Source organism: Rhinolophus hipposideros, assembly GCF_964194185.1.
Source record: "Rhinolophus hipposideros genome assembly, chromosome: 21".
NCBI lineage: Eukaryota > Metazoa > Chordata > Mammalia > Chiroptera > Rhinolophidae > Rhinolophus > Rhinolophus hipposideros.
This window is the reverse complement of record NC_138067.1, coordinates 34,644,464-34,667,386: the sequence shown is the minus strand read 5'-3', so window position 1 is coordinate 34,667,386 and position 22,923 is coordinate 34,644,464. Positions and strand designations below refer to the sequence as shown.

At 50.5% G+C, this 22,923-nt stretch overlaps 1 protein-coding gene across 2 annotated transcripts in view; it reads right to left on the bottom strand.

The window, feature by feature from the left end:
* CHST8 (carbohydrate sulfotransferase 8) overlaps window positions 1–21,641 on the bottom strand; it is a 124,204-nt gene extending 102,563 nt beyond the window's left edge. Inside the window, exon 1 of one of the 2 annotated variants that reach the window (XM_081030836.1) lies at window positions 21,319–21,641. The gene's annotated coding sequence lies outside the window, so the exon portion shown is untranslated. Of the gene's footprint in view, window positions 1–21,165; window positions 21,230–21,318 lie in introns of those variants that run through there. The other variant, XM_081030838.1, reaches the window with a different exon arrangement.
* Window positions 21,642–22,923: the final 1,282 nt, after the last annotated feature.

Below are 22,923 nucleotides of genomic sequence, written 5' to 3'. Positions count from 1 at the left end.
TCCATCAAAGCTGCTCTTACTAGGGCACAGTGCTGAATGCATTGGTCAATCCTTGATCCTCAGCTTACCTGACCTTCCACCAGGATTTGACAGGTGATCACCCACTTTCTTCTCCTGGCTTCTAGGACATGATACTCTCCTGCTTTCTTCCTACCTGACTGGTCACTTCTTGGTCTCTTTTCATGGTCTCTCCTTGTCTCCCTGACTTCTTCATCTTGGAATATTCTAGGTCTCATTTATTGGTTCTCTTTCTTCTCTCTGTACTCACTCCTTTACTGACCTCAATCAGTCTTATGGCTTCAGAAACTATGTGTCTACGACTCCCAAATTTCTATCTCCAGCTCTAAGCTCTCTCCGTAACTCCAGACTCATATATCCAACCAAATCTCCAACATCTGCAATTGGATGTGTGTTGGACACCTCAAATACAGTATGTCCTTAACTGAACCTGCTCCAATTCCCTGTTCTGTCTACTCAGTGCCTTTTCCACCTCAGTTGTGAGTAACTCCATCCTTCTCCTTGCTCAGACCAAAAGCTTTCTTTTCCTCATACCCCATCTACTTAATCCATAAGAAAATTCTGTTGACTCTGCCTTCAAAATGTATCTGGAATCTGACCCATTCTTGCCACATCACTGTCACCAATTTGGCCCAGACCATTATCTCTCATTGCAATAGTCTGACAGCACTCTTTGCCCCTCACGATGGCAGCAAGAAAAGGGTGATCTCAAAACATAATTTGATCATGGCACTCCTTTGTTCAAAACCCTACAGTTGCTCCCCACCTCATTGGGAGTAAAGTCAGATTCCTTATCCTGCCCTGCAGGAACTCAATCATCTGCCCTCTGCCCAACCCGCTGCTCCTACCTCTGTGGCCTCATTTCCAGCTGCCCTCTCCCTCCATCTCTACACCTCTTTGCTGTTTTTCACTCCTGTCCTAGTACCTTCTACTAAGTGTTCCCTATGCCTGGAAAATTTTCACCTAGATCAGGATTTCTCAATCTCAGCACTATTAACATTTGGGGCCAGACGATTCTTTGTTGTGGGGCTGTCCTGTGCATTATAGAATGTTTAGCAGCATTCTTGGCTTGTACACACTAGATACCAGTAGCACCCCCAGATGTTGTCATTTCCTCTGGGGGCCACAATTGCCCCAGGTTGAGAACCACTGATTTAGATCCTTTGTATGGCCAATGCCCTCATTTCCTCCAGATCTCATCTTTGCTCAAGTCTCACCTCAATGAGGTCTACCCTGACCACCCCACTTAGTTCTTTGTCCCATCCCTTCCTCCCCACCCCACACTTCCAATCCTCCCTTACCCTGTTTGACTATTCAAAGCAACTACCACGTAAGCTTTATGTGGGCTGCGATCTTCCTCTGCTTTGTATCCCGATGTATCCCCTAGTGCCTAGAAAAGTGCCTGGCACACAGCTGGTTCTCAGTAAATGTTTGTTGAATAAGTGGATCAGAAGACTCAATAGGGTGAAACACAATAAAGTAAAAGGTCAATTTATCTGTAAATTTATTTATCTGTATATGAAACACAATCCCAATACAAATCTTTATTGGCTATTATTTGAAACTCGACCCAATATTTCTAGAGTGCACCTACAAGAATAAAAATGTGATATCACAAAAGGATAATGAGAGGAGACTTGTCCTCTAATATATTAAAAATGTGTTCATAAGCTACAATCGTTAAAATAGTGGGTCTGGTATGTGAATAGACAGACTAAAACAGAAGAGTCCCAAAGCGGCCCTAGTAAATATAAGAATTAAGCAAATGATGAAGCTGGCACTTTAAAAAGAGTAAGCAAACAGTGCATGCTCAATAAATGATGCTGGGATAATTGGTTGGTCATTTTACTCCTGCAGTGTATTCATGTTATGTAAAAATATAGAGTAGTAATACATGCCAAGGAAATAGCTCAGAGAGTTTTAGGTAGTTGATTCTGGGGAGCAAGACTGGGAAGGGACCTGGCAGATGAGGCAGAGGACTGCTGGTTTTATTATAAGCCTTTTATTATCTATGCTGTTAAAACCACATATATGTGGATTTCTGGTCAAGATGGTAGAGTAGGTAAATGCTGTGCTCGCCTCCTCTCATGACTACATCAAGATTACAACTAAACTACAGAACAACTATTGTTAAGAATGCCTGAAGTCTAGTTGAACCGAAGTCCTACAACTAAGGACAAACAGAAGAAACCACCTCAAGACTGGTAGGAAGGGCAGAGATGCAGAATGGGTTGGTCCCACACCTACGTGTGGCCATTACAAATTGGGAGGGATATCTCAGCTGCAGAGGATCCCCCTGGAGGAACGAAAGACCCCAGCACTCAGCCCCACATAAGGCTTCCCAGTCCAAGGTAGTGATCTGGGAAGAGGAGCCCCTACAACACTTGGCTGTGAAAAATAGTGGGAATTCCAATCATTGGCTGGGACAGAAGGCTGCAGGAAACCCAGACATCCTTTTAAATGGCCCGTGCACAGATTCACTCCCTCGCAAGCACTCACCTTAGGCTCCAGCAGAGGAATGGTGACTCAGAGGGCCCTCAGAGACATACGGGGGGCGGGGGGGCAGATTAAGTTGTGTGGCTTCAGGAAGAGGACTGGAGGACAGGCAGGATTTTCCCAGTGAGGAGTCCTTCTCCTATGCAGCTGGCAGGTAAGCACCATCTTTCCTATGTTGAGCCCTCCTCCACCGGCCAAATCTGAATCTGATGGCCTGGTGAGCTCTGCTGCTCCGACCTGCTAGCTCAGCTGCGACCCTGCCCCACCCAACTTGCGCACAGCTGGAGGCACTTTCTCCTGGAGCAGCCATCCCCTCCTGCATTGCACTCTTTCCTGGAAAATTATCTGAGTCCACATGCCCCAGGCTGATGGTGATTGGCCTCGGTGTGCTCTGAGACTTTTGCTGAGTCGCTCCAGGCTCAGCACTGGCGACAAACCAGCGTCTACATTAACCTGGTAACCACAACTCTTCCAACTCTAGTGACTCCCTGAGACCCTGCCTCATCCAACTTGCATACCATATGAGGCTTTATCAGTGGCTGAACCTTAAGGGTGCCAGCAGGTGGCAGCAGGCATCTGGGTGTCCTGCCTTTTTGCAGAGTTACCTTAGTCCTGGTACTAGTGGCAGCCATTCTCAGTTCGCAGGGTGGCCTCTCCCATGTGCCTCTAGGTTTAGCACAGGCAGCGAACAACTGGAGAACAACTCCTACCAGGTAACCCTTGGCCAGTTACAAACAGTGGCTGACCTGGGCCTGCACCTGAGCTCCTCCCAAGAGGCCGCAGAACCACCATACTTGGAGGTTTGCTTCAGACCAAAGCAGAGCACCGCCCAGTTTGCTCCACAAATGGTACCTCCAAACAGTGGTCTCAACAGGCACCAGAGCCTCCTGGGGCAAATCCCACTCCATGGGGTAAGCCTCCCACACAGCAGTCTATAAGCTGTGGACATGGCCAAACCCCAGCCAGTCAGACTGAGGGTCAATCCCACCCACTGAGGTGCCAACAGCAATCAAGTTTCAACTATTACAGGAGGGCACACACAACCCACACAAGAGACCCTCCTGGAGCACCCAGCTCAGGTAACCAGGGAGACTGTGCCACTGGGACCGAGAGGACACCTACTACATAAGGCCACCTGGCCAAGACTGGGAGACACAGCACATCTACTTAATACATAGAAACAAACACTGAGAGGCAGCCAAAATGAAGAAACAAAGAAATATATCTCAAAGGAAAGAACAGGAGAAACATCCAGAAAAGAACTAGATGAAATGGAGGTAAGTGACCTACCAGAGACAGAGTTCAAAACAATGGTTATAAGGATGCTCAAGGAACTTAGCGAGAACTTTAACAAAGAGATTGCAAGCATAAAAAAGGACATAGAAACCATAAAAAAAGAACCAGTCAGAAGTGAAAAATACAATAACTGAGATGAAGAATGCACCAGAAAGAATCAACAGCAGACTAGATGAAGCAGAGGATTGAATTAATGATTTGGAAGACAAGGTAGCAGAAAACACCCAATTGGAACAGCAAAAAGAAAAAAGAATAAGAAAACAATGAAGATAATTTAAGAGAACTCTGGGACAGCATCAAGTGTAACATTCATATCACAGGGGTTCCAGAAAGAAAACAGAGAAGGCAAGAGACTGAGAACCTATTTGAAGAAATAATGACTGAAGACTTTCCTAAGCTGGTGAAGGAAATAGACATACAAATCCATGAAGTGCAGAGTCTCAAACAGGATGAACTCAAACGGGCCCACACCTAGACACATTATAATTAAAACAGCAAAGGTTAAAGACAAAGAGAGAATCCTAAAAGCAACAAGAGAAAGGCATCCAGTAACTTATAAGGGAGCTCCCATAAGACTGTCAGCTGATTTCTCAACCAAAACTTTGCAGGCCAGAAGGAATTGGCAGCAAATATTCAGTGATGAAAAGCAAGGACCTACAATGAAGATTCCTCTACCTATCAAGGATATCATGTAGAACCGAAGGACAGAGAAAGAGCTTTCCAGCCAAGAAAAAGCTAAAGGAGTTCATCACCACCAAACCAGTATTACAAGGAATGTTAGAGGGACTCTTTAAGATGGAAAAAAAAAAAGATCAAAATTATTAATAATAAAATGCAAATAGCTACATATCTATCAATAACTACTTTCTATGTAAATGGATTATGCTCCAATCAAAAGACATAGGAGGGATGAATGAATAAAAAACAAAAACCCTTACATATGCTGCCTACAAGAGACTCACTTCAGATTGAAAGACACACACAGACAGAAAGCAAAGGGATGGAAAAAGATATTTCATGAAAATGGAAATTAAAAAAAATAATAAGCTGGGGTAGCAATACTTATACCAGACAAAACAGACTAAAAGAAAGGCTATAAAAAGAGACAATGAAGGACCCAGTAATCCCACTTCAAGGTATTTACCGGAAGAAACCCCAAATGCTACTTCAAGGGGGTGTTTGCATCCATACGAATATGTTCATTGCAGCACTGTTTACAATGGCCAAGATGTGGAGGCAGCCTGGGTTTCTGTCGATGGAAGAATGAATAAAGAGGAGGTGGTACGTATATACAGTCGAATATTGCTCAGCTGTGGAAGGGAATGGGTTCTTGCCAACTGTGGCAGCCTGGATGGACCTGGAGGGTATTGTGCTGAGTGGAGTATGTCAGACAGAGAAAGACAGATGCCATGTGATTTCACTTATATGTGGAATCTAAAGAACAAAATAAACAAACAAAACAGAAACAAACTCATAGATACAGAGAACATTTTGATAGTTTCCAGATGGGAGGTGGACTGCGGGGGGGTGAGTGAAAAAGGGGAAGGAATTAAGCAGTATGAATTGGTAATTACACAATAATCACGAGGATGCAGGGTATGGCATAAGGAATATAGTCAATAATATTTTAATAACTATGTATGGTGTCAGATGGGTACTAGATTTATGAGGGTGATAAATGAGAAAGGAGTTGGGAGCCAGGGTGAAAAGGTGAAGGGATTAAGAAGTACAAATTGTTGGGGCAGCCAGATGGCTCAGTTGGTTAGAGCACAAGCTTTGAACAACAAGGTTGCCAGTTCAATTCCCACATGGGCCAGTGAGCTGCACTTTCCACGACTAGATTGAAGACAATAAGCTGTCACTGAGCTTCCGGAGGGGCAGCTGGATGGCTCAGCTGGTTAGAGCCCGAGCTCTCAACAACAAGGTTGCCGGTTCAATTCCCACATGGGATGGTGGGCGGCACCCTCTGCAACTAAAGACTGAAAACAGCAACTGGTCTTGGAGCTGAGCTGCGCCCTCCACAACTAGATTGAAGGACAAAGACCTGGAGCTGATGGGCCCTGGAGAAACACACTGTTCCCCAATGTTCCCCAGTAAAAATTAAAAACAAAAAGAAGTACAAATTGGTAGTTGCAAAATAGTCATGGGGATATAAAGTAAATAATAGGGAATATAGTCAATAATGTGGTAATAACTATGTATAGTGCCAGGTGTGTCCTGGACTAGTCAGGGGGACCACTTCTGAAATTATATAAATGTCTAACCACTGTGCTGTACACCTGAAATTAATATAAAATAATATTGAATGTCAACTGTAAATAAAAATTTTTTAAAGGGGTGAAAAAGGTGAAGGGGAATAAGTGGTTCAATTATCTGGGTATAAAACAAATAAGTCATGAGGATGTGGTGTACAGCATATGGAATATAGTCAATAATATTGTGATAGCGTGGTATAGTGTTAGATGGTTGCTGGACATATTGGTGATCACTTCTATAGGTATATAAATGTTAAATAACTATGGTGTACACCTGAAACTAATATAATATTGCATGTTAGCTATATTTTAATAAAATCTTAAAAATAAACTACATATATATATTACTTTGATGAAAATAAAAGTTATTTTCTAAAAAGCAATAAGCATGCCCCTTTTTAACTTCTCAAATTGGCAACGATTTAAAAAACAAAGCTTTGTTGGTGTGCAAAAAGGCACACTCATTCACCAGTGGGTCTTTCTGGAAGGTGATTTGAGGGAAGTCTTAAAAGTCTGAAAACCATGCATATCCTTCAGCCAACAATTCCACTGTTAGAATTTATCCTGAAATGACACAAAGGAATACAGTAAGAGCATTCACTCCAACATTTTGTAAAAATGAAAAACAAAAATGAAAACCACCAAAACGTCCAAAGGGGAACTGTTTATATAAACGATGATAAATTCATACAAAGGAATGCTGTGCAGGTGTCAAAAGCAGGATGGAAATAGATCCACGATCATGGAAAGACATTCATGATATATATAAAGTGATTAAACAGGTCAGATGCAGTAGGCATAAAAATTATTGCATTTTTATAAAATGAACGACTTATGAGTTTATGTATATAAAGTGATTTAAACAGAAGAAACTCCCTCTCTGTGACAATATGTGGGAACCCCAGATCCAGAGATAGGCTGGGTAGTGAGATTTCTATTTTCCTCTTTTTGCTCTTGTTAAAGCATTTCTATAGGGCATTGCTAAGACCGGTGAAGGTGAAGGCAAGAATGCTGAGATAAGTTCCATCCAATGTGGGATGAGGGTCTGCGTAGGACCCCCTGCTACCCACTCATCCACTGAGCCCCAAACTGAGTGGCCCAAATGGCCAGGGCTGGGCTTACCAGGATCCAACCACACTCGGGGTCCAGCCAGCAGCCCAGATGCCCATAGTCCCAGTGGCGAGAACCTCCTTCCAACAGGTAGGGGACGGGGTGTCCCAAGACAACAGCCATATTTGGGCAAGCCACAGTTGGTGGCAGCCCAACAGCTCTGCAGCCATGAGCTGTAGTATTGGCAGTTACTGCCCCTTTCCGGGGCTCTGGCCCTCCCCGTCTAGGTGGAAAGTTGTCCACTTTGTGAACCTCTGGGCTCCAAATCCTCCAGTCCAGTTCACAGGCATACTGTTTGCTCAGTGTAGAACTTTGATTTTAAATTTTGAATTAGTGTACAGACTTTAGAAGGGAAGCAAGTTCATATAAAATCTACCATTCTGGCCATGCGGAACCCCCACCCCTTCCTGCGATGACAACTGGAGCTGAGTTGCACTGTCCCGCTCCAAAGAGACAGTGTCCCCAGACATCTCAGACCACACCACTTCCTTGCCATGAGGCCTGGCTGCACTGGGGACTGAATTTTCCACTTGGGCTATCCTAGGTCTGCCTCATGCTCTCTCCCCACCTTACCAAGCCCCTCTTCCCTCCCACTGCCAGCTGTGGGAACCAGTGCCATACACTAAGTGGCCTCAGCCCAGTCTGCCCTGCCTTTTTGGGGTTTTCACTGCAGAGCCGGGTGGTGTGGCCTCTCAGATCCAGGGGAGCCCTTTGGTGGTGTTGCTGCTCAAACCCTGTGCAGGAAGGCTGGACCAAGGGCAAGACCCGGTCAGCACCTTGCCCCAACCCTGAGTTCAAGAAGGGGACACAACAGAAAGAACAATCCTGGTCCTTGGGGACACTCACCTGTAGACAGGTGTGTTAGGAAAACCGAAATCCCTAAGAGCTGGTCGCATGGGCTGAGTTCCTTGGAAATCCGGGGTGTACTGGGGAGGGCTCTTGAAGGATGGGTAGAGGGAGAAGCCACAATACCTCCCAACGGAGGACAGGCGCTTTAGAGGTGGGAGGGTCACATCAATCAGTCACTGAATGAAGGATAAGGTGTAGCCTTGGGCAAGGAGCCCACCCAGGCCAAGGGTAATTCTTGGGGTGCCACTGGGAGCATTAGCCACGAATTTTCCCAGCGGCCGCCATAGAGGATGCAGGCAGAGCACCCCTAAGGTCATCAGGGAAGCATCCTAGAGAAGGAGGTGTCCCATGAGTGACAGAGGTCTGCCTAAGGGCTAGAGACGCAAGAGGAGGAGAGTGCACTGAAAATTCAGTCACATCCCTGGCATTTATTTGAAACAGAACGTTAATTCTGACTGTCATTAGAGTCCATTTCAATTTCGTAATAACATAAAAAGTTAAGAGTCTAATTTATTCATACAAATCTTGTTAGCATCCAATTTCCACGTAATGTAACACATCCCTTAAAAAGCTGACAAAGCAGGAGAAATTAAAAACGTAAAAGAAGACATCCATGGGCCATCAGTGCCACAGAGCCAAAGGTGAGGAGGGGGAGAGCAGGGTAGCTCCAGAAAGGACAGAAAGCTTGGAACGAGACTTGGCAGACACTGAAAAGGCAGGCTGCGCCACCTGATGGAACTGGGGCTCCCATCACATCCCAGACTGCCCACAGACGCCGTGGGGGCTCCTCCTCACCACGTGGCCCATAGCGTGTCCCTGCCCTTCCCACTCCACTGACAACACCCTCGCACTCTTCTCTGCAAATCCACCCTCCAGAGCCCGCAACGCCTCTTAATTACACGTCTACAGTGTTTGCACTAGATAGCTGTCACCCTGTAATTTACCCGTACGAGTACACGGGTTTTAATTGTACATTAATCTTTCCTACATGCCACTCCTCTGTTAGAATCTGTAACAGCAGCACTTTGGGCCATTTTGTTTATTCCTTAACCAAAACTAGCTGATGAATGTAATTGTGGGCTGCCTTTAAACACAATGTTGGACTGTTTACTAGCTGACAAATTTCAGTGGGAAGGTCAGTAGCAACAAGCAAATCTCCTGCCACATGCCCCCTGGGCACCCCTGCTCATATCCTTTCTCTTAACCTCCAGCCTGATGTTTGCTAGGGGCAGTCACTTAAGGGCTATTCTCACAAGAGGACCGAGGGCAATGTGTAAACCAAAGGAATCCACCAGCTTGGAGGTTCCAAGGTCACTTGGAAAACCACAAAGGAGAACCATAAATTACGAAGCCCTGGATGTCTGCCAGGGCCCCAGGAAGCTACATTTAGCATATCATTCTCCTAGCAGCAAGAGGAAGCCTACATTCCCTTTCCCAGGGAATTTGAATGGAATTTGTTACAAGAACATTGTGATTGAAATATCACCAATTGGCTTTTCATGACAACTCTGCATAGATTGCAATTGCAATGGGGTGCCTGTGTGTGTGCGTGCATGTGCGCGGACGGTGGAGGGGTGGGGGTGGCTGTTGTGTTCTCCAGTTGGCCAGGTGGCTATAAGAGAGCCCCATACAATATTTATGAAATCCAGATGAAGCCCTACCCTGACAATGAGCTGATATCATAACACAGATTTCAAAAACGCCTTGACATTTGCCCAAGATCAAATTTCCCCTTGTGAAAACCCACAAGGCTTTGAGCTGACAACCGATTGTGCACTCTCCCCTCTCCAGCAACCTTTTTCTTTAAGCCTGGGTAATTAACACTGGGATGGAAGGAACAGAGGGGTTGGGGTGGTGCAGAGTAGATGAATACCACGGAACTCCACTTTTCCTTAGTGGAAAACATAAGCAGTGCTTTTCACTGGAGGAAGACAGGAGTTTTAATAATTTTTATTGTTAAACATTTTCCAATGTGCAAAACAAAGCTTGGTGATCTTACTGACGGCACGTATTTGGAAGAGAGACATGCTGCAATGATCCATCACACATCAGCCCAGGAAGAAAAAGACGAAAAAAAAAAGAGAGCAGGAAACGTATTTCCTTGGAGCCACAGATCTCGTTTAAGTGCAACCTTTGATTCGTTTTAGGAGATCCTGCTAAGAAAGGTGTCGTCCCCAGGCTCTCCATGTCGTAGGTTATAAGTTATTTCCAAAGTGGTCCCTTAGGGCATTCTCCATCCCAAAGGGCTTCTCCTATGTCTGTCTCTTGTGGCTTTTGGAGACAGGCTCCCTGCCTCCCAGGACCCAGCATGGTGAAATATTGCATGGGATCCAGGCTTGAAGCCCCCAGAGTGTTTATGAGTAAAAGGCAAGGGCTATTTAGTTGGTTTTTGATAAACACTTCATACCGCACATTCTAAGAGAAGCAGCACACTTGTCAGCCATGCATCTTTATGAGCTGCCCGCCTATAAACCTTGCACGAAAGGTCCGTGCTTAATGTTGCTTTGGCAGTAAATTGGCGCGATGCATGGGTCTGCTGCATCAAATTAGCATCGACCCATAAAACGTTACTGAATGATTCCTCAAATCTGCCAGGTCTTCAAATCAATTTTGAAGAAAACGTCAAGGGTTTTTTTTTAAGTTTGATAAACCTTTCCTATTAGTTATCACAGACGAGCATAAACCTTTCTAATCTGCCTTTCCAGAAAAAAAAAAAAAGGTGTTGTTTTTCCCAAACTGCTTTTAGCTCTTCCATCTTTGCACACCCGCCTCCACATTGCATAAACAATATGTGTGTCGTGGATTCTTTGTTGTCTTATTTTAGAGCAACTGATATTTGGTCCACACTGTCCATGGCTCGTGATCTGACAGCTCAGAGAGAACTTCTGCTGGAACCAGGATAAAGTTCTCACCCTACCCTTGGACATGCAGTCCCTTGGACATGCAGTCCCAAGCTTGCCTCCTCCAGGAAGCCTTCTGTAACTCACCAATGAACTCTGATCATTGCTGTCGGCCCTCGTGTCTTGGGTCAATTAGACCACAGTCTCCTGGGGGCTCAGTGCACTTCCTTCTCTGAGCACTTCCCGTTGCTGATGCTTAAAGGCAGGGCCCACACTGAGTGGCCCATGAGGTGTTATCTCCCCCGTTCCCATCTTTGAGGACAAGTCCAAGCATCCCTCCTTTGTGGAGGCCCCAGCAGATGCCCCAACTGGAATCCCTTGCCCGTACTCTTCAACCTCCGAGATCTCAGCCATCCCAGTCACCTCCACTGGTTGCCTCAAAGTTGACTGTGAATCTGCCTCTCTTCCCTGGGAGTAATGGCTGGGTCTCGAAACCAAACAAGAACAGAACCTCAGTATGAACCCGAGGAGTCTGACTCAGAACTCTCATTCCCCAGGACGTGCTGCTTTCCCAAGTAACTATGTCAGACTTGAGGAGAAAGGAAACAAGCCGTAACCAAAGACGGAAGGCTTTCATCATGGCAGCCATCAAAATGTGATAGGGCAGGAGTGGATGAGGTGGTCATAGACATGGCCCTTGGGGCTTCACTTCACTGGAGGGCATGTCACCTATGAAAAGGTGGTGTTGAAAGAGCTGAGGAAGCTACATGGAGCAGGGGTAGAGTGCTGCTTTCAGGGGGGCTTCTGGGCTTCTGCAGGGCCACCCAATGACAGATAAGCCCATCAGGAACGAAGTCAACCCAGGGATGCTTCTAAATGGCCAGGGCCTGGAGCTCTGGGGGTGAGGATGGCTCTGGGGGGTGCCAGCACAGAGCTTGGGGCCTGGAACCACAGGCCTTGGTCAGAAACTGACGTTGGAAGGGCGGTGGGGGGGGGGTCATTTAAAGGAACAGAGCTCCAGGATTGGACACTCTCCAGGGTGCAAGAGCCCAACTTCCAGAATCCTCCCCGTAGCAGCCCACGCTCCCAACGCATCCCCACCAAGTCAGCTTGGGTGGGCGAGGACACAGGCCAACAGGCAGCACTTTGTCCCTTGGTCCTTCATTCAGTGGGTATTTACAGGGCCCCACTCTGTACCAGGGCGTTTCTAGGCACTGGGAGGGACATAGCAGTGAATACAACAGACAGGGTGGTCTCAATGCTCATTGAATCTGTGGAGAGAAAGAAAAGCAAGCCCCAGGGGGACTGATGGATCACAGGGGTCCATCTGTTAACTGGGAGCTGGGGTAGGGCCCAGCGTCTGCAGCTCTGATGAGCTCCCTAGGTGATTCTGGGGCAGGTGGACGGGTTCCCGGCCTCATCCAGAGAAACACCTGCCTACTCCACCAACTGCCTTCCAACATGGCAGATTCAAACCTGTCCAGGAGAGGGAATCACCAGCACCCCCACACTGAAGACATCTACAATTTGGAGATAAAAGTGAATTTTCAAATTGGTTGAATAATGTTTTCAAGTTCAACATATTCTTGGCCAAAAATATACTGTATGATTCACCTGGGAAATAAAATGAAAACCACAGGGCGATACCTCTACATACTCACAGAATGGCTAAAGTGTAAAAGACGGACCACCCAAAGTGTTGGACAGGATGTGGAGCAACTGGACCTCTCACATATACCTGGTGGGTGTGGGGTGGGCGATTAATACAACCACTTTAGAGAAAACTGTTTTACAGCTCCTGCAAAAGATGACCCTATCCCAAGGTTCACACAAAAGATGTGCCTATCCCAAGACCCAGCAATTCTCTTCTGGGTACATACTTATTAAATAAAATGTGTACATATGTCCAAGAGACACAGGCAAGAATGTCCACAGCAGCACTGTTCCTACGAGCCCAAGACTGTGAACAATCCAACTGTCAATCATGAGGAGAACGGATAAACAAATCGGGGTATATTCACACAAGGGAATACTAGGCAGTAACAAGAAGGAACAAACTACAACTACTTCAGCAACGTGGATGAATCTCACCGTGATGGCAAGGCCAGACACCAAAGTATACAGATTTATGATTCCACTTATGTCAAGTTTAAAAACAAGGAGAACCAGGCTGGACCGGTGGCTCAGGCGGTTAGAGCTCCATGCTCCTAACTCCGAAGGCTGCTGGTTCGATTCCCACATGGGCCAGTGGGCTCTCAACCACAAGGTTGCCAGTTCAATTCCTCAAGTCCCTCAAGGGATGGTGGACTCCGCCCCCTGCAACTAAGATTAAACACGGCACCTTGAGCTGAACTGCCTCCCGGATGGCTCAGTTGGTTAGAGTGCGTCCTCTCAACCACAAGGTTGCCGGTTCGACTCTCACAAGGGATGGTGGGTTGCGCCCCCTGCAACTAGCAACGGCATCTGGACCTGGAGCTGAGCTGTGCCCTCTACAACTAAGACTGAAAGGACAACAACTTGAAGCTGAACAGCACCCTCCACAACTAAGATTGAAAGGACAACAACTTGACTTGGAAAAAAGTCCTGGAAGTACACACTGTTCCCCGATAAAGTCCTGTTCCCCTTTCCCAATAAAATCTTTTAAAAAATAAAAATAAAAACAAGGAGAACCACTCAATGCCATTACAGATAAGGAGAGCAGTTACTGTGGGGGAAGGGAAGTGCCTGGAAGGGAGGAGGTCATAGGTACCTCTGAGACGCTGGTCCCCTTCTTTCCCCCCCTCCTTCTTCCACCTCTGCCCCAACCCCACTCCGGTTCAAGCCGTTGTTTCTCAGTCTAGTTGTGTAGGACACGGCTCCCTGGCCCATGCTGGTATTATGAGCCTTGCACTCTCTGGGCATCTTCTGATTTCTGCTCTGGTTCCGGCACACAGGCCCGTTTTGTTTGTGGCTATTCACTGCATTGTACACAGGATCTGTGCACTCTTTGGTGTGCATACTGTGCTTGGAATAAAAGGTTTTAAAATGTACTGAATGCAGGACAGGAAAAAGGCACTGACAGGAAACTGTTTAGAAAAGGGCAGAACTTGTGGGGACCCTAGCCAGTAGGGTCACATGCCCCCTACGCCTTTGTCACATCACCAGGCAAAGCCTTTGATCAACATGATTCCTTGTACCGGAGATGAAGAGGGGCTGAACCTTGGCTGAGAGACCAAACACAAGAGATAATAATAATAATAATAATAATAGTAATAATAATAATAATAATTAATAATAACGGCAGCTGTCATTGATTATGGGCTGGCTGGCTGCTAGACACAGTGACTCTGTGAGGTGGTTTCTACTGGAATCCCCATTTGTAGATGAGCAAACTGAGTCCTTAGCCCACAGAGCGACCAAGTGGCGAAGTTGGGATTTGAACCCAGGCTGTCTGACTCCAGGTGCTGCCTGGAATCAAAGCCCTGAGCTGGCTGCATGGAGCGGAGCTGCTGGCCGTGGCTGTCCGTTGACACTTTAATTTATGGCAGAGGGAATCGAGAAGAGTTAAATAATAGGCATAGATTGTACTTTCACAGGGATGAATGGTCATGAAATTAATTTTACAGATGAGGCCAACCTTCAGCAGGTGAAACAACAGCAGTGGAGATTGAGGCTCAAAATCTAAGCAGGAGACGGCAAGTTAAACCCAATCTGGAGAAGTGTAGTTTACCATACACACAGAAGCGAACACCCACGCCTAGATGACTTTCCTGAGAAAAAGGCATGTGAGTGGCCGCTGCGACAGACGGCACGGTGGCCACGACCACTGACAGCAGGAGCAGGCTCAGCCCCTGAGCATGACAGGGAAGGGGCATCCAGGTGAGATCATGACGTGTCACCATGCCCCACATCTACATTCCTCCCAGTCCAGCGCCAGCCTCTGCCAAAGAGATTGGAATAAGACGTGAGAAAGTTGAGGGAACCGTCAAGGAAAAATTCTTGCAAGTAGGACTCAAATTGAAGCCAGATGTGTACGAGGGAAGGGGTAGAGGCGGTCAGAAGGAGCCCAGAACACAGGCCCCAGCCAGCCGTAGGCTGGCTGCATCACCCACTGGCTCAGCCAGTGTAGACAGAGTGCCTGCTTTGAGCACTGGCTCAAGCAGTTTAGACAGATGGCTTGCACAACGCACTGACTCGACCAGTGTAGGCAGATTGACTAAATCATATGCCGAGCTCAACCCATCTAAACAGATGGCCTGCATCAGGAACTGGGCTCAACCAGTGTAGACAGAGGGCCTGCTTTGTGCACTGGCTCAACGAGTGTAAACAGACTACATCTCATATTGGGCTCCACCCCATTGGCTCTGGGATCCAGAACGTGATGGGAAAACCACTGTCTGACTGCAGGCCGGGGTCCAGGCTGAGTTCAGCCACAGGGAAATTCACCGAAGCCACAGAGTTTGAAAGCTCTGAACATTGTGCCGAGCCCCTAGCCGGGAAAGAGGCAGGCACAGATTAAATGGAAGGTGTTCACACCCGAGACTCAACCCATGTAGACAGACCGCCTGCATCACACACTGGCTCAGCCAGTGTAGACAGACTGCAGGGTTTGGGTCACTCTGCCAGCCTGCAGCTACCACCGATAACCTTCTCCGTGCCAAGCTCGTCATGACCAAGACAGTCTGAGAGAGCGGTATTTGCACTGTGACCTCCCCATGTTTGCTCAGCTCCCGTAGGCCTGACAGAAGGCTCTGCACATGGCAGGACCACAGTGGGTACTTGCTGGGTGCCTGCATGCCCCCCTCAGGAGCACAGGAAGGAAAGCCCCCACATCTCAGGGCCCCGGAGGAGGGTCTCAGTGTTCACAGACTTGGGCAAATGGATCTTGCCCAGAGAGATGAGTCAGCCCCCACCAAAAGGGAGCTCGGAAGGTGAGGAGGACTTGTTGGCCCGGTGTGAGTCAACCCGTGCCCGGGGTAGGGGCTGCAGGCATAGGGGCTCTCCTGTGTTGCCTTTCCACCGATGAGCACCTGGGCATGTCCAATGGTCTATGGTGGTGAGGGCTGTGGCCAGAATGGGAAGGAAGACCAGTCTAACGAGTCCACTCTCTAGGCAAAGAGCCCATGGGTTGAAGGAATCAGCCCCAGAGAGCTCTGGGACCCAAGAGGCAGATCTGTACCTCCTAGCATCTTCTTCTTGACTCTCATCTCTCCCGTCCCTGAGTCTGGCCCAGCCAGGGAGGGGCTGGCTCAGACCCAAGCAGAGTGAGGACAAGGTGACAGTGACCTGGGCTGCTGCCTACAGCTCAGCAGCCATTCGGCTCAGGGCCCAAAGCCAGCAGCGTGGGCACAACGGGAAGTGGGGTGACTCACAGACCGGCTCTCCACCCCAGCTCTGGAACACAGAGCTGCATGGACCCGGTGATGTCTGTCGGGAGGCTGGGGCCTGAGCTGAGTGGCCGACAGCCACAGGGAACGCAGCAACATCAGCGGGAGTACGGGAGCTCTGAGCCTTGGGCAGAGCCCCTCGCAGAGGGCGGGAGCAGGTACAGACTGGCTTACGCAGGTAGGGAGGAAAGGAGGGAGGGCTGGCGAGGAGAAAAGGGCACAGGAGAAGAGTTCTTTCTGGGGCAGGTGCCAGCCAGCTGCCAGGTGAGATACAAGTGGGTGTCAGGTAAAGCACCTACTGGGGCACCGGGAAGCTAAGTGGATGACACACAAGCCAAGAAGTAGGGCATCAGAGTAGTTTGTCCTTACCAGAGAGCACAGGGCACAGGGCACTAAGCTGTCACTTACTGAGTGTCTACAATGAACTAGGGCTAAATGGTAACCACATGAGGGGAAGTAGAGAAAACTCAACATGTCAGAGGAAAGTTGGAAGGTGGGCCAGGTGGGTAGGGGCACAGAGGCAGGGCCCCATGAGCATCTGCCTGACCCCCAGCCCTGGAGGACATAACCCAAACAGGGCAGACAGGTACTTGGTCCAGGGGGCGCTTCCTCAGAGCACTAACAGCTTAGCTCCAGTTGTGATCCAGAAGTCACGGTCCCAACACCCTCACCATCTCCCCTCCCACACTTAATCCATCTTTAAGCCCTGGCAAATTCACGTCCATTCACTCCTCTTTGGGACCACAGTCACCTTCCTCCAGGATTACTGCAGCTCTCTCCTCAATGGACTCTCTCCTGTGCAGCCGCTGGTAGGATCAAGTTCCAAGCCCCTCCCTGGCCTTCATGGCCCTATACGGCTGGAACTCTGCCTGTGTCTCCAATCCCAGCTCCCCTGCTTCATTCTGCTGGCCACATGGGCCTTCCCACAGCTCCCGGACCCGGCTCGGCTCCGTGCTCCCTCTGGCTTGTTCACGTTCTGTGCCAGGCAAGCTCCCTCCCTCTCTTCTCCCCACCCCTCCCTGATTAGTTCCAGCTCCTCCTTCAGATCTCAGCTGAAGTGTCACCTCCTCAAGGAGGTCCTCCTGACCCCTCAGCCTAGACCAGATGACTTATTGTAGGTTTCACACCCACTGGGCCGTGTCCTTGATGTTTATCGTACTAGCCTCGAATCACACGTATTGGTTATTTGTCTAATAATGGCATTGCTGGCTGAGCATGAATCAGTCAGGAATGAACGAACGATGAGAGCATTTCTGACCCATCAGACTACAAATCCCACAAGGTCAGGGACCACTCTTAGTTTCGCTCATCCTGTGTCCCCAGAGCCTGGCACTGTAACAGACACCTAATGCATGCTTAGTAAATATTCACCGAAGGCAGAATGAAGGAGAGAAACAGCAAGTCTGACACTGGGAGTGTGGGATGGAGAGTCATTTGGCTTCATGTTTCAATGTTGACAACTCTCATTTAGTTTAAATAACTGTCACTCTCCAGAGCCAGCTCTGGCCAGGGCTTGGCAGCAACAGGGTGCCCCGCCCTCAGTCACCAACAGCAAGAAACACTGATTTCCCAGAAATGCACAGCCTTCAAGGTGGACAGTGGGAATGCTGAGACTCAGGTGGCTGGCCTGGGAAGACAGCTGTGCCTGCCACTCCCAGTCCCAGCCCTGCATATGGATACTCTCTGACTTCCTCGTAGGTGGCTTTCAAGATGGAATCAGGGTTGCTTCTAGGTGTCAGCCCACCTGGATGCAGGTTTCCCCATGCTACCGGTGGCTGGGGCGACATTTGTGGCCAGCAAGTGCAGGCTAAAACCCCAGCTCACAGGTAGTTTTGTACAGGGTAAAAGTCACAACTTTTTCCCACGACCAATTTGTAAGTCCATCTTCTGCCACAGTGATTTACCGACCATGGGGTCGCACATCTTCCAGCCAGGAAGGAATGAGCCAGTGCCGCCCATGTCCTCTGCCACCTGAGCTAATGTAGCTCTGTCCCCTGGCTGTCTGAGCCCAGGGGTTTCCTCTGCCTTTGGGCAGCCTTTTCCCAGGAGGGAGAGAATACAGCTTCTCTGGAGGCAGGCAAAGCCTGGCTAGGACTCCAAAGACAGTGCCAGGGAGCCTACAGTCACCATGTCACCACACAGGCTGCCTGCCCCCAGCAAATTTCCTGGAGCTCCGGGACTGCCACTGCCACATACATATCCAGACAAGCATCCTCTTTTTTTTTTAATTTCTTGCTGTCCCACAGCAGGACCACACTGATCTCCTTGGGCCAGCACTTCATAAATCTGTTTATAACTCCTTATCTTCTGATAAGCTAAAAGGCTAGCCTCTTGTTTCACACAGTGTTTACTGATTCTAATCGCCAAGGTAGTGCAATGAAAAGATGCCATAAACTTATGTCCACTTTCCTGCGTGCTCCCCATTTCTCCAATATAGCTGCCACATGTGGGTAAATCAGGGAAGTGCAGCAGTGCAGTAAAGACAGGTGTCTCTGACTCGGGGCCAGGCAGGAGATACTCTTGCCAGCTCCCACAAGACTCCAGCGCCCACCTTAGGTGCCTCCACCCAGACATATCAGCAACCAATGATAAAAGCTCTTAAGCGACCATCTCTTCGATCTGCAAACCCACAAAAAGCCTGTCAGGCCACTGCTGGCACAAAGTCAGCGTAAAAAGCAGAAAAGCAGCCTGCACGTCATTTTCAATCAGGGGACTCTGCCTTTCCTCCTTTCAAGTGAATTGAAAGTAAATTCTAAGATGAGCCCACCAGGCACACTTTCCCAACAACCATGCGGCAAAGAAGTAGTTGCCGAATTTTCCTAGACTTATTAGCTTACATGAACAGAGCTTTGAATAAATGTTTAAAAAATGAAATTCCCGTGATACTCTGTAATCAGTAAATGTTCATTATGGAAACACAGCAAATATGCTTGAAATGTCCCAAGTGGTATTCTGGCTACAAGATTAAAAAGGCACCCAGGACAGCAGGCTGATTTACAAAGCAGCCTTCTCTGGTCGTAATCCAGGAAAGCTCTGCCAAACCCAGGAGGTCAGCAATGCCCACTCCTCTCCTAGCCAGAGTCAGAATCAAAAGATGCTCCTTTTGCCCACTCAGGCGATTTATAAATGAGCCCCTGAACTGGCTGATTGATGTCTCTCTATAAATAATTAATCCTTGACCTTGCTTTAAGAAAGCGTTGACTTTTTAATTTGGGGTCTTTAAAAAAAAATCAATACCTGGGGAACATAATTCACTCTGGTGGAGTCTGAATCCAGGTACATAAATCAATAAACTGTGCCATCCGTGAGTCCCAGGGTGAACGGGCCAGGTGATGGGATGGGGTCAGGCTTTGAGGTTTTCTGTGTTCAAATGCTATTGAATTATTGATCATTCCAGGAGGTTCCACGTCTTCAGGTCTGAATTTTATCCTTCCTGTGGGTCACTTCACAGAGACAAGTCTGATGATGGCTCTGGAATGTGCTGCCACTCCCCGCAAGGGCTCCCCAGACCCAGTCCCTGCCATATATAGAGTAGGCTGTACAGATGAAAAGAGGGTCTCCTCCAGGGACCAGAGTGTCACCCCTTCCTGAGGACTGTCTGCCTTGCCTTCGCAACAGGGATACAGGGCGAGCAGGAGAGGCCATGACAGTTGAGAAATGTGAAAGAGGACTCTGACACACTCTGGCTCCAGAGGCTGTGCCGTTGTAGGGCCGGACTCAGGAAAAGCCCTCCACTCCATGGGCGGGGGTCAAGGTGAACTCAGACGTGAGAGGTTCCCCAAAGAAAGGGGGCTTGGGAGTACAGCTTGTAAGCACACCAGGGATGGGGAAGGGGCGAGTTCGCCCCTTACCCCTGGGCGGCTGCCCCTCTCGTCGTCCACTCCTGAGGGGCTGCGGTCGCGTTATTTAACCGCGTCTCCCGCCTGCTCTACTGCTGGGGGCGAGTCCGGGCCACGCAGATATAGAGAGCCCGGACGTCTATTCCCCGTCGCATAGACAGCACAGTCTCGGCGCAGGCAGGACGCCCAAGGACCCAGGCTCCACGGCGAAACCGGACACGGCTGCGGGACAGGAAGCCCCACGATCGGCCCCTTGCTTCTCGATTAGGTGAGACCGCCGGGCGGCGAGTGCCCAGAGCCCAGGGTGCTGCGTGGCTGCGGCGCCTGCTCGGGGCTGGGGTCGCGGGGCCTGGCGAGCAGCTGTACCGCGAAAGTTAGGTGGGCGCGAGTCCCACGCAGGAGAAGGGGGGGGTCCACCTCCGACCTCAGAGCCCGCACTGGCACTGACAAAACCCGCGAAGCCGACTTCGCGTGGCCCTGCCGGCCTCCGGCGACCACAGAGCTGGAGTGCAGAACTAGGAGCCAGCAGCTGGAGTTGCAGCCGCCGCCACAGCTCGGCTGGGTCCCGTGGCAAAGCGGATTTTTTCATCGCCTAGCAGGGCCGCCCCAGGCTCCGACTCCCGCACTCCGGGACACACGCACGCACACACCTTCACCAATCACTGAAGCACACACACTCGCCTTGGGTACAAAACAGGCCAGTGCCCTGGAGAGTCGCAGGGTGGGGACGCGCGCGAGGGAGTGCGGAGACACCTTCCGCCGCTCGGTAGGAAGCCGGAGGCAGCCTCTGAACTCCTCCTGCGCCTCCGCTCACCACCATCCGCCCCGGAGCGCCGGTCCCGAGAGCGCGGGAAAGCCCTGCGCGCCATGGGCTCTCCAGCCTGGCTCTCTCGAAGTCCGACGCTGCCTCCCCGCGCCCAGCAGCAAGGGCCGGGAACAGCCACAGAGAATCCGCAGGGACCCAGGGAGCCCGAGGGGCGACAAATTACAGACGCGCGGCGGCAAGCGAAATCCGAGGAGCAAAAGTCTAATTAAAGTTCCCACTCCTGGAGCCGGTCCCCAAAGTGCGACCAGACCGGAACCCTGCGCGCCCTACCTCCGCCCGCAGCTCCCGACTCCCATCCGCGTGAATCCGCGGGGCTGGGCGCAGTGCAGTTCCCGGCCCTCCCGGGACCTTTCCGGGAGCCCCTCCCGGCCGGAGCCCGCACTGGGCGGGGACAGGGACGGTGCGGGGACGCGGCGCACTTACCTGGCGCAGCAGGCTCTGTCGCGGCCGCGGTTGCTCCAGAGCGGGTGCGGACCTCCAGCGCAAATCCTCGGCTCTGGGGCGCCCCGGCGGCAGGGAGGACCTCCGCCCCAGCTTGGATTGGGCCCACTCGCAGCGGAACCCCGCGTGGTGGGTGAGGCGAGCGACGTGGGGCTGGCGGCCCGAGCGCGCAGGAGAGGGAGAGGGCGCGGTGGCGTGTTCCTCCTCGGTCCCCGGCCCGGGTCTGTTTTCCGCCTTCCGCTGCCACCTTCTCCTCTCCCCTCCCCACAGCGCCGCTGGCACCGGCTCGCGCGCGGGGAAGGCTCCCAGCTAAGTGCGAGCGAAGCCTCAGGCAAGGCTGGAAATAGCGGCGCGCCCGCCTGGTGCCCCGCCCCCGGCCTGGGCTCCGCCCCGCGGTAGTGGTGGCGACGGTGGTGGCCCGGCCCGGAGGGGACCACTCCGGCGATCTGCCGGCCCCTCCCCGGAGCTCATGGGCGCCGCGCCCACGCGCGCTCTGCGGCTCCCGCGGCCCCACCAGCTGAGCGCAGGGAAGGAGTCGCCGCCGGGCGCGCCCCTGCGGCCGCGGGGGTGGAGGCTGTCGGGTGAAGACCCGCGTGCGTCTCCCGGGTTCCCTGAGAGCTGGACTCCCAGCTGTCACTTGGCTCCAGACCGCGGCCAGAGTGCTGCCACTGCCTCGGCGGGTCGCATGCTGTCGCCGATCCGGGAAAAGAACAAGGCGTCATCGGAGCGGGTCGTGACCACAGCTGGGCAAGGATGCGCGCCCAGGACTCGAGGCTTCGGGGGCGCGGGGCTGTTGGAACACAGAGCATTGATCCCGAGGAAGATTCCGAGAAACACAGACTCAGTGGAATTCGGTCAAAGTCTTAGGCGGCCTCCCTCAGCCCGGTGTCGACGTTAATGCCCAAATTCCTGAGCTCTGGATTCTGCTTGAAGTACTTATGACCAGGCTCTCCCGGGGTGGGGGGTGGGGGGGGTGGGGGGTTGGGTGTGAACGAGGTCAACCTAGGTCAAGCGACCCCTCCCTATAGGCACCCCAACAACAGAGTGGGGTTGTACCAGATCCACAGCCACACAGCACCAGGGCAGAGCAGGGAAGTAAAGGGGCCGTGGGGCTCTAGAGGTAGCCCCCATCTGTAGGAGGCAAGCAGGTGCCAGGAGGCTGGACTGACTTCTCACAGGAACTACATAAAACTGTGTAAGTCAGCCACCTCTTAGTCTTGAAGGGACACTCAGTGTTTTCAAAAACCAGCAGAGAAACCGTTAGTAAAATAAAATGAAGCACGCTCACCCCTCCTCTCATTGTGTCTGCTGCTTCGTTAGCCTGATATCTCCATCCAATTAACCCAGAGTGTAGGATGAAGTTGGGGACTGGAGTGGACTCATGGCCCTTGAAGGGACAGAGAAGGGAGGGCTCGGGCAGTCCTGGCAGAGAGCAGAGCCCCTTCTCCGGAAGGCTTGGGCGCTCCCAACACCAGATCTCTGGTAGGCCTACATGGTACCCAGATTCTGCCCAGGGCAGCCCTGAGGCCTCCTTCATGCCCCAGGTAAGCCCAGAGCATTCTGAGATAGACCAGGAAAGGTTAGACG